Source organism: Triticum dicoccoides, chromosome 3B, assembly GCF_002162155.2.
Source record: "Triticum dicoccoides isolate Atlit2015 ecotype Zavitan chromosome 3B, WEW_v2.0, whole genome shotgun sequence".
NCBI classification, from domain to species: Eukaryota; Viridiplantae; Streptophyta; class Magnoliopsida; order Poales; family Poaceae; genus Triticum; species Triticum dicoccoides.
The window spans coordinates 171323215-171337922 of record NC_041385.1 but is presented as its reverse complement, the minus strand read 5'-3'; the positions used below and the strand labels follow the sequence as shown (position 1 = coordinate 171337922).

Below are 14708 nucleotides of genomic sequence, written 5' to 3'. Positions count from 1 at the left end.
TTCTGGAATAAATTGTTCAGATGAGATGCTTGGTTTCCTTCCTTCGGGAGAATCGGTACCATACTATTCCAAGGAAGGAACCGATACATCTGATCCAGCGTCTTGATTAACTTGAATGGAAACCAAATCCATACCGAGACAATGTTCTATCACATACGCCATCCATGCCATGATTGCATGACATACTAATTAACTTCGACATAACATGCAATAAGCAGCTAAGATGATCGATCGATATGTATCTACCGGTCCTTCTGACGGGCCCATGCATGCACGCAAGCTAGACATTTCATCATGATAACAACAGGCTCTAGCTAGGTCGATCGGGAGTCAGGACCGATGGATTAGCTCCGCGATCAAGCCAGCGGGGAGGTGAAAATTCTCTGGCCACGGGACAGGATCGCCTTGGGATCATACTTCCTCTTCCGATCCACGAACCTGGTCCACTTGGCCGGACCAAAGTGCTTCTTCTCCCATCCGGCTTGGTCGGCATAGTACGACAGGTACTGCACGCACCGTATCCCGGCCTCCTCGCAGAACCGTAAGATCTCGTCGTTCTGCTCCTCCAGGCGCCCAAGGTCGCCGTCGGACACGGCCGACCGGAGGATTCCCACCGTGTAGAACACCTCTTCCTCCTCCGGGAACACCGCCGACGTGTCGCTGTCCCACCTGTTCCGGTTCATGGGGTAGACGAGGACGGGTCCCATGGCGCCGGTGACGCCGCGGCGGACGATGCCATGGAAGACGCCGGCGGCGAAATCGAGGACGCGGGAGCGCGGGAGGAACAGGTTGAGCCAGGGATGCGGCACGTTCCATTGACCGGCGGCGCGGAGCTTGAGCTCGCCGTCGCGCACGCGGTCCAGGAACTCCACGTACGACACGTCATGCACGGACGCGAAACCCCGCTCGTACCGCAGCTCACGCAGTAGCGTCTCCAGCCTCTGCATGTATATGCATGCACCAGTCAATAACTTTTCACGAGTACATTGAACTAGTGCAAAAACTTTATTTTGTGGTGCAAATACGGTGCAAAACTCGTTTGTATACGTCTACGACGCTGATGAGGTATGCTAACAAGGCATGAGGCGCGCAATAATGACTGGGTGATGAGGACAGGCTGTGCGGCCTGCTCTTTTTGCCAAAAGAGAAAATAAAAACCTTCAGTGTTTATATTTTTTTGCATAAAAATTATGCTCGGAAGCCCACCTCTACAAAACGCATTGAGAAAAAATAGCACAGACAGGTTTTCGAACCTATAACCAGCAGGTAACAACACCTCAAAAAAAAAACAGCAGGTACTAAAGTAACCATCCATAATATATTCTTTAGACAATATAATTTTTTACTTATAGGTATTGCACATGATTTTTGGTAAATCATAAGTATTTTGTTTCCTAAAAGTTCATAAACATTTTTGAAAGCATGAAAACATTTATATACTGCATGCGTATTTTATTAAAAACTGAATATATAAAATTATACGAATTTTATTTAAATTTATTTTAATAAATGTTTATATAATTTAAAAACAGTAATGTTTGTAGTTTAGAGTTTAGAGTTTTAATTTATGTTGTTAGGCCAAACTGGTATAAAAATTATTTATTATCACAGAGAACTACTCCCTCCGTTCCTAAATATAAGTCTTTTTAGAGATTTCAACTAGTGACCACATACGGAGTAAAATAAGTGAATCTACACTCTAAAATATGTCTATATACATCCGTATGTGGTAGTCCGTTTGAAATCTCTAAAAAAAACTTACATTTAGGAACGGAGGGAGTAAATCATTAGGCCTGGTGGATAATCGCCAATTTTGTAAAATATGTAGGTCCTTGGTTCGAACCCCTAAGGTGCACCTTTTCCACTTTTGTTCAAATAATTTTAATTTACACTGTTAGTACTGGTCACAAATGAATAGGAAACGTGATCGGTTGATTTGGTAAGGCTCGCGGATATACCTGCGGGTTTGAGGTTCGAAACTTAGTGGGTACAATTTTCCCATCAGTGCTATTTCTGACAGGTGGGCCACCCAGTGTTATTTTTGTGCGAAAAAAATAAAAACTGAAGATTTGTTTGTAAAAAGAGCAGGCCACACGCCACGTCCCCATCGTCTGGTCAATAACAACGGGCCTCATGCCACGCTGGGACGTCTCGTCAACGTCATGGATGTATACAAACGAGTTTTACACCGCAAACCCAAGTGTTTGCATCATTTTAATGTATACCACAACATGTAGCACTAAACTGACCATTTATGTCAAGTTCTAGCAGTAGTGATGTAATTGACTCTTATGAAAAAATATGGACGTGCCACCATTATGCTGACTTTTCCAGCCATCGACTCCGCAAGAGACCAGGACAAATACCGTACAAATTATTAAAAGGTGAAGAAGCGAGTTTTACTTTTTGAACAAGTGGTGGCGGGCACAGTGTGACGTGTATATGCATGGAAGTGGTAGAGCATGTAGGCCAGGCATCTGCATGTAAGGTCGCTGTCCCATCCCATGCACCGGATCTAGCTTGTTCGTGCGCTAGCCTACTAGGTGTATTGGCTAACAGATATGACACTCCATGGAAATACTGTTGATCGAAGCTCAAAAGCTTATATGTCGACATGGATGCACTTATATAATTCTGGCAAAGGTATACTTTCTACTATTGTGAGAGGCTTATGGATCACATAATATAAACTCACAACTCACACTGGTCATCGTAGTGAGCCTTTGGATCAACTTAAAGCCAAAAAGAGTATGCATTTACCACTGTGCAATTATAGATTTAGAATGAGAAATTGTGTGCAGACTACTTTACTGTTTTTGGCTAAAAGAAATGTTTCTGCACATATGATTTGTACCACCTTAGTAGTCTCGATGATGTGGGATGTGCATTCCAAGGGCAGGCAGAGGCTAGGCCAAGTACTCCATGCAAGCTTGAGCCATGCACGCATGCATCCACGTCATAGGTGGTCAAAAGTCACGATCCCATGACACGATGGGTCCCATGTACCAGCGCTACACGACGGGCACCCGCACCGACAAAGGTGGTCGTTTAGTATTATTGTGGTCGTTTATTACCTTTTCGACGTCGGGCTCGCCGCCGGCCGCGCCGCCGTAGTACGGCGCTCCCTCAAGGCAGTAGAGGACGCCGCCTGCCTCCTCGGTGAGCTTGGCGACGCGCGCTGCGGCGTCGGGCTCCGAGCAGAAGGACAATGACGACGGCGACGGCGAGCGCCAGCCCCCGATCAGGCCCTTGTCCGCCAGGACCGTGCCCTCGACGTAGTCCATGAGCCCGGACAGAGCGTCGCCACGCTCGACGTCTATGAGCCGCTCCTGGTCGCCCGTCAGTGCGGCGGCGCCCGTGTACAGGAGCCGCACCCGGCGCGCCCTCGTCGGCGCTGGCACGAGCGGTATGCGCGCCCGCGTTATGACGCCGAACTGCCCCAGTCCGCCCAGCACAGCGTCGAACAGGTCAGAGTTCTTCTCCTTCGAACACGTCACCATCTCTCCGAGCCCTACTTATTTACAAGTAGTCAAGAACGTAAGTGAACGTGCTGTAATCAATGAAGTAGTATGAAGCGTGCATGTACGCGGCGTACTCACCGGTGATGACGTCCAGTTCTTGGACGTTGGAAATCTGGGGGCCGTAGCGGAAGGCCTGGCCGCTGATGCCGGCGTTGGAGAGCGTGCCGCCGACGGTGAGGTGAAGGTAGTCGGTCCACGAACGCGGGGTCAGGCCATGCGCGAGGGCGGCGTGCAGCACGTCCACCCAGAGCTGTTCGCCGCCGGCGTCTATGTACTGGCCTTCAACCGACACGGAGAGGCGGGACGCAGTGGAGCCTCCGCCGAGGCGTCCGAGCGACGGCATGTCGACGACGACGCCGTCGGGCGCGGTCGCCTGCCCACGTACGGAGTGGCCGCGTTGTTAGACTATGTATAACTTCTATACCTATGTACGTATATGGTATATATTTTAACACAACCATTATATATAATGAGATAAGCCATCCCTAGAGGGTTGTGCTGGTTCCCCAAAACTTATTGTCTTACATGGTATCACGCTAGGTTACGATCGCTTCCGCTTTTAAACCCTAATACCGGCACCGCCGCCGCAGCCGCCGCCGCCTTCACCGCCGCCGCCGCGCCACCGATCGCGCCGCCGCCATGTCGAGCGCCGCCATCACCGATTCCACTGCTGCGGGCTTCCTCCCGGCCTCTCTTGCGGCTCTGCTCAACCTCCCGCTCGATGCCGTCTCTGTTCCGGCTCCGATCGGGACAAGGAGCATCGGCTCCGTCTTCTCCACGCCGCCGGCGCCCTCGCTTGGGCGTGACCTCGTGGTCCACACCGCGGCGCCGCCGTCCGCTGCGGACTCCGCAAGCGTCGTCCCGCCGCTCCTGCCGCAAGCGGATCACACTGCCCCGCTGGCGGGGTTGGCGGCGTCCGCCCCGGCCGCGGGCCTTGCGGCGTCCGCACCGGCCGCGAGCTTTGCGGCGCCCGCCCTGGCTGCGGTCCCGCCTTCTCCCGCATCGGCTTCGGTGCCTCCGGCTGCCTCCATGGTGTTTGCACCCCAGGCAGCCTCCTCGATGGGATCGTCTTCGCCGCCGCCGTTTCACTTCGGTCATCTCATCACCATCAAGCTCTCCGCCGACAACTACATCTTCTGGCGTGCGCAGGTTCTCCCGCTCTTGGGGAGTCACTACCTGCTAGGCTACGTCGACGGATCGCTTCCCTGCCCACCCGCGCTGGTAGACAGCGTGCACGGTCCGGTCTACAATCCGGCCCATCGCGTCTGGACGGGGCAGGACCAGGCGAACCTCTCCTCCATCCAGGGGTCGCTCTCGCCGGCAGTTGCCGGCCTTGTTGTCTTCGCGAAGACGTCTCATGAGGCCTGGACCATCCTTGAGCGCACCTTTGCAGCGCAGTCCCAGGCTCGTGTCTCTGCACTCCGTCATCAGCTTGGAGAGTGTCAGAAGCTTGACTCCACTGCCACTGAGTTCTACAACAAGGTCAAGGGCCTCGCCGACACATTGGCCTCCATTGGACAGCCCCTCACCGACTCCGAGTTCAACTCGTTTATTGTCAATGGTCTTGATGAGGAGTATGATGCCTTAGTCGAGATCATCAACTAGCGGGGCAACTCGACACCCATGCTGGCACACGAGGTTTTCTCTCGGCTCCTTCTCACTGAGCAACGGGTTGAGACTCGCCGCACCAGGGGCACTGGCTCCCTCTCGGCCAACGCCGCCACCAAGGGTGGCCGCTCTTCTTCATCACCCCGGTCTCCCTTGGGGCTGCCACCGTCGCCCGCCTCGGCCCCCCCACCTACTGCGACCTTACCGGGGGCTGGCGGTCCACGTGTGTGTCAGCTTTGTGGCCGCGATGGGCACTGGGCCTCCAAGTGTCATAAGCGCTTCCAGCGAAGCTTCCTTGGTCTTGGCAATGACGGCAAAGATACACGCAACAATGCCCGTCAGGTCGCCATGGCTGATCGTCCCGCGCCGCAGAAGCAACAGGGACACACTCAGTCCTACTCCATCGATCCACACTGGTACATGGACTCTGGGGCGACAGAGCATCTAACCAGCGAGATGGGGAAGCTTCACACTTGTGAACCCTATCATGGCTCCGACAAGATCCACACCGCCAATGGAGCAGGTATGCACATCTCTCATATTGGTCAAGCATCTCTTCTCACTAGACATGCCAATAGGAGTCTTCAGCTTCGCAATGTTCTTCGAGTTCCATATGTGACCCGTAATCTTCTTTCAGTTCTAAACTCACACGTGATAATAATGTGCTTTGTGAATTTCACCCTTTTGATCTTTTTATTAAGGATCGGGCACGAGGGACATTCTTCTTAGTGGGCGGTTGTGCCAGGGCCTCTACCGTCTGGAGCATCCTGGTGTCGCTCGTGTTTTCAGTGGAGTTCGGGTCTCTCCGTCACAGTCGCATGCTCGTCTTGGTCACCCGGCCACACCTATTGACCGTCATATTTTGCGTCGTCATGAGCTTCCTAGTTTGTCTAGTAATAAAGATGTAGCAGTGTGTGATGCTTGTCAGCAGGGGAAGAGTCATCAACTTCCTTTTTCGGAGTCCAGTCGTGAGGTGAAACATCCTTTAGAACTTGTGTTTTCAGATGTATGGGGTCCTGCTCAGACTTCTGTCAGTGGTCATAATTACTATATCAGTTTCGTTGATGCTTATAGTCGCTTTACCTGGCTTTACCTTATTAAACGCAAATCTGATGTGTTTGATATTTTTGTTCAGCTTCAAAAACATGTTGAACGTCTTCTCAAGCACAAAATTGTTCATGTCCAGTCAGACTGGGGGGGGGGGCGAGTATCGCAACCTCAACTCTTTCTTTCAGTCGCTTGGGATAGCTCATCGTTTAGCATGTCCACATACACATCAGCAGAATGGTTCAGTCGAACGTAAGCATCGTCATATTGTTGAAGCTGGTCTTACTCTTTTGGCCCATGCATCTGTTCCGTTTCGGTTTTGGGGTGATGCTTTCACCACTGCATGCTTTCTCATCAACCGTACTCCTACTCGTGTTTTAAACATGAAGACTCCCATTGAAGTTCTACTTAATGAACAACCTGATTATACCTTTCTCAAGGTATTTGGGTGTGCTTGCTGGCCGCATCTTCGTCCATATAACAAGCGCAAGCTTGAGTTTCGTTCTAAGAAGTGTGTTTTTCTTGGCTATAGCTCTCTTCATAAAGGTTACAAATGTCTTCATGTTCCCACTAATCGTGTCTATATATCTCGGGACGTCGTGTTTGATGAGCATGTTTTTCCCTTTGCCAACCTTCCTGTGTCCACTGTCGAACCACCATCCCTGCATTCATCCTCTGTTGCTTCTGACCAATTTGATGATGTTGCATACTCTCCTTTGCTGTTACCTAACCATGGTGCAGGAACCGGACGTGGAGCTCGTTTGGAGCTGTTGGAGGATTCACCATCATCATCGTCGTCTTCTGGTGGGCACGTCGATCGCCCTATGTTGCATGGCATCGATTCGCGTGCCCATGCATGGTCACCCGACGAGCCCGTCGCGCCGAGCATCTCCACTGCTCGGTCCGTTTCGCCAGTGGCCGCCGAGTCGCCCGCGGCTCGGCCCGTCACGCCGTCTTCGCCTGCGGCTCGGCCCGTCACGCCGTCTTCGCCCGCGGCTTGGGTCCTCACGTCGCCTTCATCAGCGGATCGGCCCGCGACACCGGCCGCACCACGGCCCACTATGCCGAGCTCGCCATCGGCCCGGTCTGTGATGCCGGAGTCGCCAGCTGCTTCGTCGGCTCTGCCGGTTTCGCCGGTGGGTCGGCCTTCTTCGCCAACCGAGTCCGAGGCTACCGTGACTGGCTCCTCGTCACCGGCTGACTCGTCAACGTCGCCGTCCTCCAGCCCGTTGCAGGCTGCTCCGTCGACCTCGGTGGTTCCTGTGTCCCGACCACATACACGCAGTCGCAGTGGCATTTTCAAACCTAAGGAACGTAAGGATGGTACGGTTGCTTGGTTGGCTGCTTGTTTGGCTGCTGCTGTTGCGGATCCATCTTCTGAGCCTCGCTCATATCAGGCTGCCCTGCGCATTCCACATTGGCGAGAGGCTATGGAGCAGGAGTTTCATGCTCTTCTTCGTAACAAGACATGGACTCTCGTTCCTCCACCACCACGGGTAAATGTTATTGACTCAAAATGGGTATTCAAAGTGAAGAAGCATTCGGATGGATCTATTGAGCGTTACAAAGCGCGACTTGTTGCTCGCGGTTTTCGGCAGCGTCATGGTCTTGACTATGAGGACACCTTCAGTCCTGTCGTCAAGCCTACCACTATTCGGCTTCTTCTCTCCATTGCTGTTTCTCGTGGTTGGTCACTTCGTCAACTTGATGTGCAGAATGCTTTTCTACATGGATTTTTGGAGGAAGAGGTTTATATGAAACAGCCGCCTGGTTTCTCTGATCCTGATTGTCCTGACTATATCTGTCGTCTTTCCAAAGCACTATATGGTTTGAAGCAAGCTCCTCGTGCCTGGCATGCCCGCCTTGCCTCTGCCCTTCGTGCTCATGGTTTTGTGCCGTCTACTGCTGACACTTCATTATTTCTTCTACAGAAGCCAGAAGTCACTATGTATCTTTTGGTATATGTCGATGATATTATCCTTGTCAGCTCTTCTCAGTATGCTGCTGATGCTCTTGTCTGCTCTCTTGGTGCTGATTTTGCGGTCAAAGATCTTGGGAAGCTTCACTACTTTCTTGGAGTTGAGGTCACTTCTCGTGCTACTGGTCTTGTCCTTACGCAGAAGAAGTACTCCTTGGCGTTGTTACAAAGAGCTGGCATGCTGAAGTGCAAACCGACCACCAGACCCATGTTGTCTATCGACAAGATAACAGCTGTTGATGGTGAGCTTTTGTCTCCTGCGGATGCCACAGAGTACAGGAGCATTGTTGGTGGACTTCAGTACTTGACGATCACGAGACCAGATATCTCTTATGCTGTTAACAGGGTTTGTCAGTATCTTCAGGCTCCCAGAGATACTCATTGGGCTGCTGTTAAACGCATTCTTCGTTATGTTCAGTTCACCCTGACATTTGGTATGCATATTTGGCCGACTTCCTCTCGGGTCCTTTCGGCCTTCTCTGATGCAGATTGGGCTGGTAGCCCAGATGACAGGCGATCCACGGGGGGTTATGCAGTATTCTTTGGCTCTAATTTGATCGCCTGGAGTGCTCGGAAACAGGCTACTGTGTCACATAGCAGTACTGAAGCTGAGTACAAGGCTGTGGCTAATGCTACTGCAGAGATTATTTGGGTGCAGTCTTTGCTTCAGGAGTTGGGTTTGTCTCAACCACAGCCTCCTATTCTTTGGTGTGATAACATCGGTGCTACATACCTTTCTGCAAATCCAGTATTTCATGCCTGAATGAAACACATTGAAGTTGACTATCACTTTGTACGGGAACGTGTATCACAGAAGCTATACATAGTCTAACACGCGTCCCCGGACGGACACCGGGAACGGGGACGAGCGCGCGCACGAGGCGCGCAACAGCGCGGCGATGTCTGCGGGGCACGACGGATAGAGCACGGCGGAGCGCGACCGTCACGTTGCCGAAGTCAGTGGACGCGAGCGCGGTGGCCTCGGCGTCGTCGCGGATCAGCGCGGCGACACCGAGGTCGCGTAGCTCGTCGCGGAAGGGGGAGGCCGGCACCCACGCGAGCGCGTCGTCGCCAGCCCGTGCGGCCTGGACGGTCTGCAGGAAGCAGCCGAGCACGAAGAGAGCAGCCATGATCATCTCCTGCGTGTGTGTCTTAGCTAGAGTGATCGATCGATCGATCTCTGTGTTTTTGTGACTCTTCTCTTGCGGAGGGTGGGCTATAAATAACCGGCGCGCGCTGTGCCAATGGAGAGAGGCTGCGATCGAGTGTGAGCCTGACAGACAACTTAGCTAGCTACTCCCTCCGTTTCAAAATAAATGACCCAACTTTGTACTAAAGTTAGTACAAAGTTGAGTCATCTATTTTGGAACGGAGGGAGTAGATGGCAGGACCGACGACTTGGGGTTGGGGGAGTGAGTGTATGAGATCGAAAGGACAGAGACTCAAAGATTCTTGCTTGATTGTGCCGTACGTACTTTACGATCATGGCATTACGTACGTACAGTGAATGGACGAACAGTGACAAAAGAACACAAGATACGTCTACAGATCTTGCAAATCTATGCTGAAAGAATTTGTACCCGGCCTGTAATTTAGGAAGAAGAGAAAGTAGTGGCTGCACCCACCTTCGGTGCACCCATGCAAGAAAACATAGCAAAACATTTTAGAAAATTCTGAAATTTTGTGAGAATGATTATCAACAAATGTTATTGGGGCTTGCAAAGTTTGATTGTCATATAACATTTGAGGAGCTCTCTACAAAAAAAAAATTACAAAATCTGCTCAAACAGTGCACTTACATTTTGACTAATTTTCAGTTAATTTGTCTTTTTTGTAGAGAGCTCCTCGAATGTTATTTCACCACCAAACTTTACAAGCGCCCATAACATTTGTTGATAATCATTCACACAGCGTTTCAGAATTTTTTGAAATATTTTGCTATATTTTCTTGCGTGGGTGCACCGTGGATGCACCGAGCTGGGGTGTAAAAAAACCACTCTCTAGGAAGAATAGGATTGCATGCATTGATGATTTCATTGATCGTGCACGGGGCACACAATATAGAGACAAGGGGTGCACCTAATGTCTTGTCTCCCAAGTTACATACAAGTTACAGAGGGGAGAGAGACGTGACAGGTGCGGAATGCACAACCCAGACCTATATACATACACACAAAGAATACATGTTCAACACCCCCTGCAGTCGAAGCGTCGCCGGAGATGCAAAGACTGGACCGAAAACCCTCAAACGTCGAGGTAGGTAGTCCTTTTGTCATGACATCGGCGAACTGCTGATCGGTGGGCACATGCAGCACTCAAATGCGGCCAAGCGCAACCTGCTCACGAACAAAGTGGATGTCGAGCTCAGTATGCTTTGTTCGTCGATGATGAACAGGGTTGGCCGAGAGGTAGACCGCAGAGTCGTTGTCACAGTAGACAATCATGGCCTTGGGAACCTCAACCAACAACTCCCGAAGCAGTTGACGTAACCAAGAGCACTACACGATGGCGTTAGCCACAACCCGGTACTCCGCCTCAGTGCTCGAGCAAGAAACAATGGGTTGTCGTCTAGACGACCACGATATCAGTGAGGGCCCAAGGTAAACACAGTAGCCAAAGGTGGAGCGACGAGTGTCCGGGCAACTTGCCCAATCGGCGTCGGAATAGGTGACGAGGTCGGTGGCGGAGGAAGTCGTCAAGGTGAGACCCATAGCCGTGGTGCCACGTATAGATCAGAGAATACGTTTCACCAGAGCCCAATGAGTATCACGAGGGGAGTGCATGTGAAGGCACACCTGCTGCACTGCATACTGCAGATCCGGCCGCGTGAGCGTGAGATACTGGAGAGCGCCGACGATGGAGCGATAGAAGGCAGCGTCAGACGCCAGAGAGCCCTCAACGGCGGACACCTTGGCCTTTGTATCGACAAGCGTGGAAGCAGGTCTACAGTTAAGCATGCCTGCCTGCTCCAGAAGTGCATGGGCGTACTTCTGCTGATGTAGAAAGAAACCCGTTGCACAGCGGACAACCTTGATGTCGAGGAAGTAGTGCAGAGCCCCCAAATCTTTGAGGGCAAACTCTGCGCTGAGGCGAGTAGTGATCTGCTGGAGCAGCACGAAAGATGAAGCTGTTAGGATGATGGCGTCGACGTAAAGGAGGAGGTATGCGGTGGCGGCACCCTAATGATAAATGAACAGGGAGGCATCAGATCGGGTGGACCGAGACCCCAACTGCTGAAGGAAGGCCGCAATCCACTGGTACCAAGCCCGGGGTGCCTACTTCAACCCATAGAGACAACGGGAGAGCAAGCACACATAGTCCGGATGCGCTTCATCGACGAAACCATTGGGCTGCTAACAGAACACCTGCTCATCAAGGTGACCATGCAGGAAGGCGTTGGACACGTCCAGCTGGTGAACAGGCCAAGCACATGAAACCGCCAACTGAAGCACGATACAAATCGTGCCCAGTTTGACAACCGGGGCGAAGGTGTCGGTGAAGTCCACGCCGGCGCACTGTCGAAAGCCACGCACCACCCATCGTGCCTTATAGCGCTCGAGAGAACCGTCGGGGCGTCTCTTGTGGCGGAACACCCACTTGTCAGTGATGACGTTGGCATGAGGAGGCCACAGAACAAGCTGCCACGTATGGTTGCACTGGAGGGTGTCGAACTCCTCATGCATCGCGACAGGCCAGTGCTGATCCCGAAGGGCCGCACGAGCAGAGGAAGGTAGGGGAGATGGTGTCGAGGTCGATGCAACACAAACATACTCGTCGGAGGTGTAGCGCATGCTCGGCCGGAAGGTCCCGGTGCGAGCCCTGGTCACAACCCCCGAGCGGGGCAAAGCTACCACCCGAGGAGCAGCGTCGAAGCCGTCGCCATCATCATCTAGGGCGACGGAGCCAGAGGGGACCGCGTCCGAGGCGGCCGAGCCAGAGGGGGTCGCGGACGAGGCAGCAGCCGGGTCATGGGCCGCACCCGGGGCAGCAGGGCCGGACGGGGCCACGTCCGAAGGGCCGACCATGCCAGAGGCGTCCGACGGGACCACCAAGGCAGAGGAGGCCGGGCTCGACGTGGCGGGGCTCGGCGAGAGCGACGTCCCGCCAAGTGTGATGGCAGGGGCGGGCCGTGGCCGAGGGTCATGCCAGGGCAAGGGCGCGGCGCGAGGGTCCGCCGAAGGCGCGATGGAGGATGGTACGTACTAAAAGGGAAAACCAACTCATCAAAGTACGTGTGCCGCGAGGTGAACACATGATGGGACACTGGATCATAGCACTGATAACCTTTGGTGTTGGGAGGGTAGCCGAGGAAGATGCAAGGTACGGACCGTGGGGCGAGTTTGTGAGGAGTGGTGGACGCAGTACTAGGATAACAGAGACACCAGAAGATGCAAAGACCATCATAAGATGGAGGCGCACCGAAGAGAAGATGATGAGGGGCATACTTCTAGTGCGGGCGACATGGGCGGATGTTGATGAGGAGAGTGGCGATGGTGAGAGCGTCCGGACAAAACCAGGGAGGCACGTTGGAGTGAAAGAGCAACGTGCGTACACAGTCGTTAAGAGTGCATAGGATACGCTCAGCACAACCATTTTGTTGGGACGTGTAGGGGCAAGTGAGGCAAAAAAATTCTGGAGGCAGGGGAAGCGCCGGCGTCCGCCACGCCGGTGGTCTAGTCGGCGGTGGGGCACCACGGGAAGTGCCGGCAGCGAGGGCGGTGTGCTGCACCCACTTCTTCACCTGCTTCATTCGGCGTTCCTCCAACTGCAAGTACATGACAAACTTGGGAAAGGAGGGCTTCGACATCAAGGTGAGGTTGGAGGCGGCGTTGCCGAAGTCCTCGTTGAGGCCGGACGTGAGCGTGCTGAGGAGGAGGTCGTCGTCGATCTTGGCGCTGATGTCGCGGAGCTCATCAGACAGCGTCTTAAGGCGGCGACGGTAATCATCAATTGATTGATCATCCTGATGACAACCAAAAAAATTTTGCTGCAAAAAAACGCGACACTGAAGCTTGTTGTTGGTGAAGAGGCCATTGAGTTTTACCCACACAGCGCGTGCATCATCACCATCGCTCACGACCGTGTGAAACAGGTCCTTCGAGATGGTGAGAAAGAACCACTGGATGAGCGTAGCGTCGATCGCGGTCCACTCAAAGTCATCCACCATGGCGCGTGAGTCGACGGAGCCGTCGACATGATCCACGAGATTGTTCTCGCGAAAGAGGAGCGAGAAGTAGGTCTTCCATGCCTAGTATGTGGAGTCGGTCGTATCGAGGATCATGGAAACACGCTCATGGATGTTTATGTCGGCGGGGTCCGGACCGGCGAAGGGGTTGGTGTCACCGGAGATGGACGAGTGGATGGACATGGTGCGGGAGGGGTGGCGGCGCGCGACGGCAGGGAGGAAAGGGGCGGTGGCGCGGCGGTTTCGGGTTAGGGTTAGGGAGAGGGGATGGGGAGGGAGGTGCAGCTGCGGGGAGGGGGTGTGCAGCAGCAAGGGATGGGGCGGCGACTGGGTGCGTCGGCGGCGGCTAGGGCAGGGGAAGGCAGGGGCTCGACTTGCTATCTGATACCATGTAAGTTAGGAAGAATGAGATTGCATGCATCGATGATTTCATTAATCGTGTACGGGGCATATATATATATAGATATAAGGGGTGCACATGATGTCTTGTCTCCCAAATTACATACAAGTTACAGAGGGCAGAGAGACGTGACAGGTGCGAAATACACAACACAGACCTATATACGTACACACTATGAATACATGTTCAACACGGCCGATCCTGCTTATGTAAGTACGTGTGATAATTTTTTTTTCTTTTGAATGATCTCAGACGTAAATGAAATGCTTTTCCCGCGCAAAAGAAAAGGAAGGATCTCACACGTAAATATGTACGTGTAGCGTGTAGGCTGTAGCCAGCAAGACAAACATGCATGTACGATGTACGTGAAGTAAAAACTGATCGACTACGTACGTACGTCTGCCGCAGCAAGAAACGCCAAAACAGTATGCGGCGCAAGCAAGCTGACAAGAACAGCAAGGACAAAGCTCCGGCATCATCATGAGAACGTACGAGGAAGTAAACACAAGCATATATGTTTGTACATGCATATGGTTGGGCTTGTTGCATGATGCATGCATCGCGACTTCTCAAGTCACAACACACAATTGCGTAGTACTACTATACTATGAATTGAACGCATTAATGCATACACCGTACGATCAACCACTTCCATTGACAATCCTGCAAATGATTAACCAGTTGAGTTATAGCGTGATCTTTTTTTAGAAGAAATTATAGCGTGATCTATGTGTCAGCAGCGCAAGCCGCAAGGCAGGTGTGGAAGAAGACCGGTTCAAATCATGGGCCTCGAGTTCGGCCCACTCATCACGCTACGCTTTTTCACTGGGTTGCAAGCCTAAGAGCATCTCCACTAGCACCCCCAACGGGCCCCTCAGCGCGAGTTTTTTTGCACCTGCACCGAAAAAACCTTAGTCACGCCTCCAGAATATCAAAATCCGCCGGCTCGGCCCATTTTTTAGCCCGTCG

The 14708-nt window shown here is 52.6% G+C and overlaps 1 pseudogene; it reads right to left on the bottom strand.

Annotated features, from left to right (window-relative positions):
- Window positions 1-264: 264 nt before the first annotated feature.
- Window positions 265-9290, bottom strand: LOC119281069 (annotated as a pseudogene).
- Between the last annotated feature and the right edge of the window lie 5418 nt (window positions 9291-14708).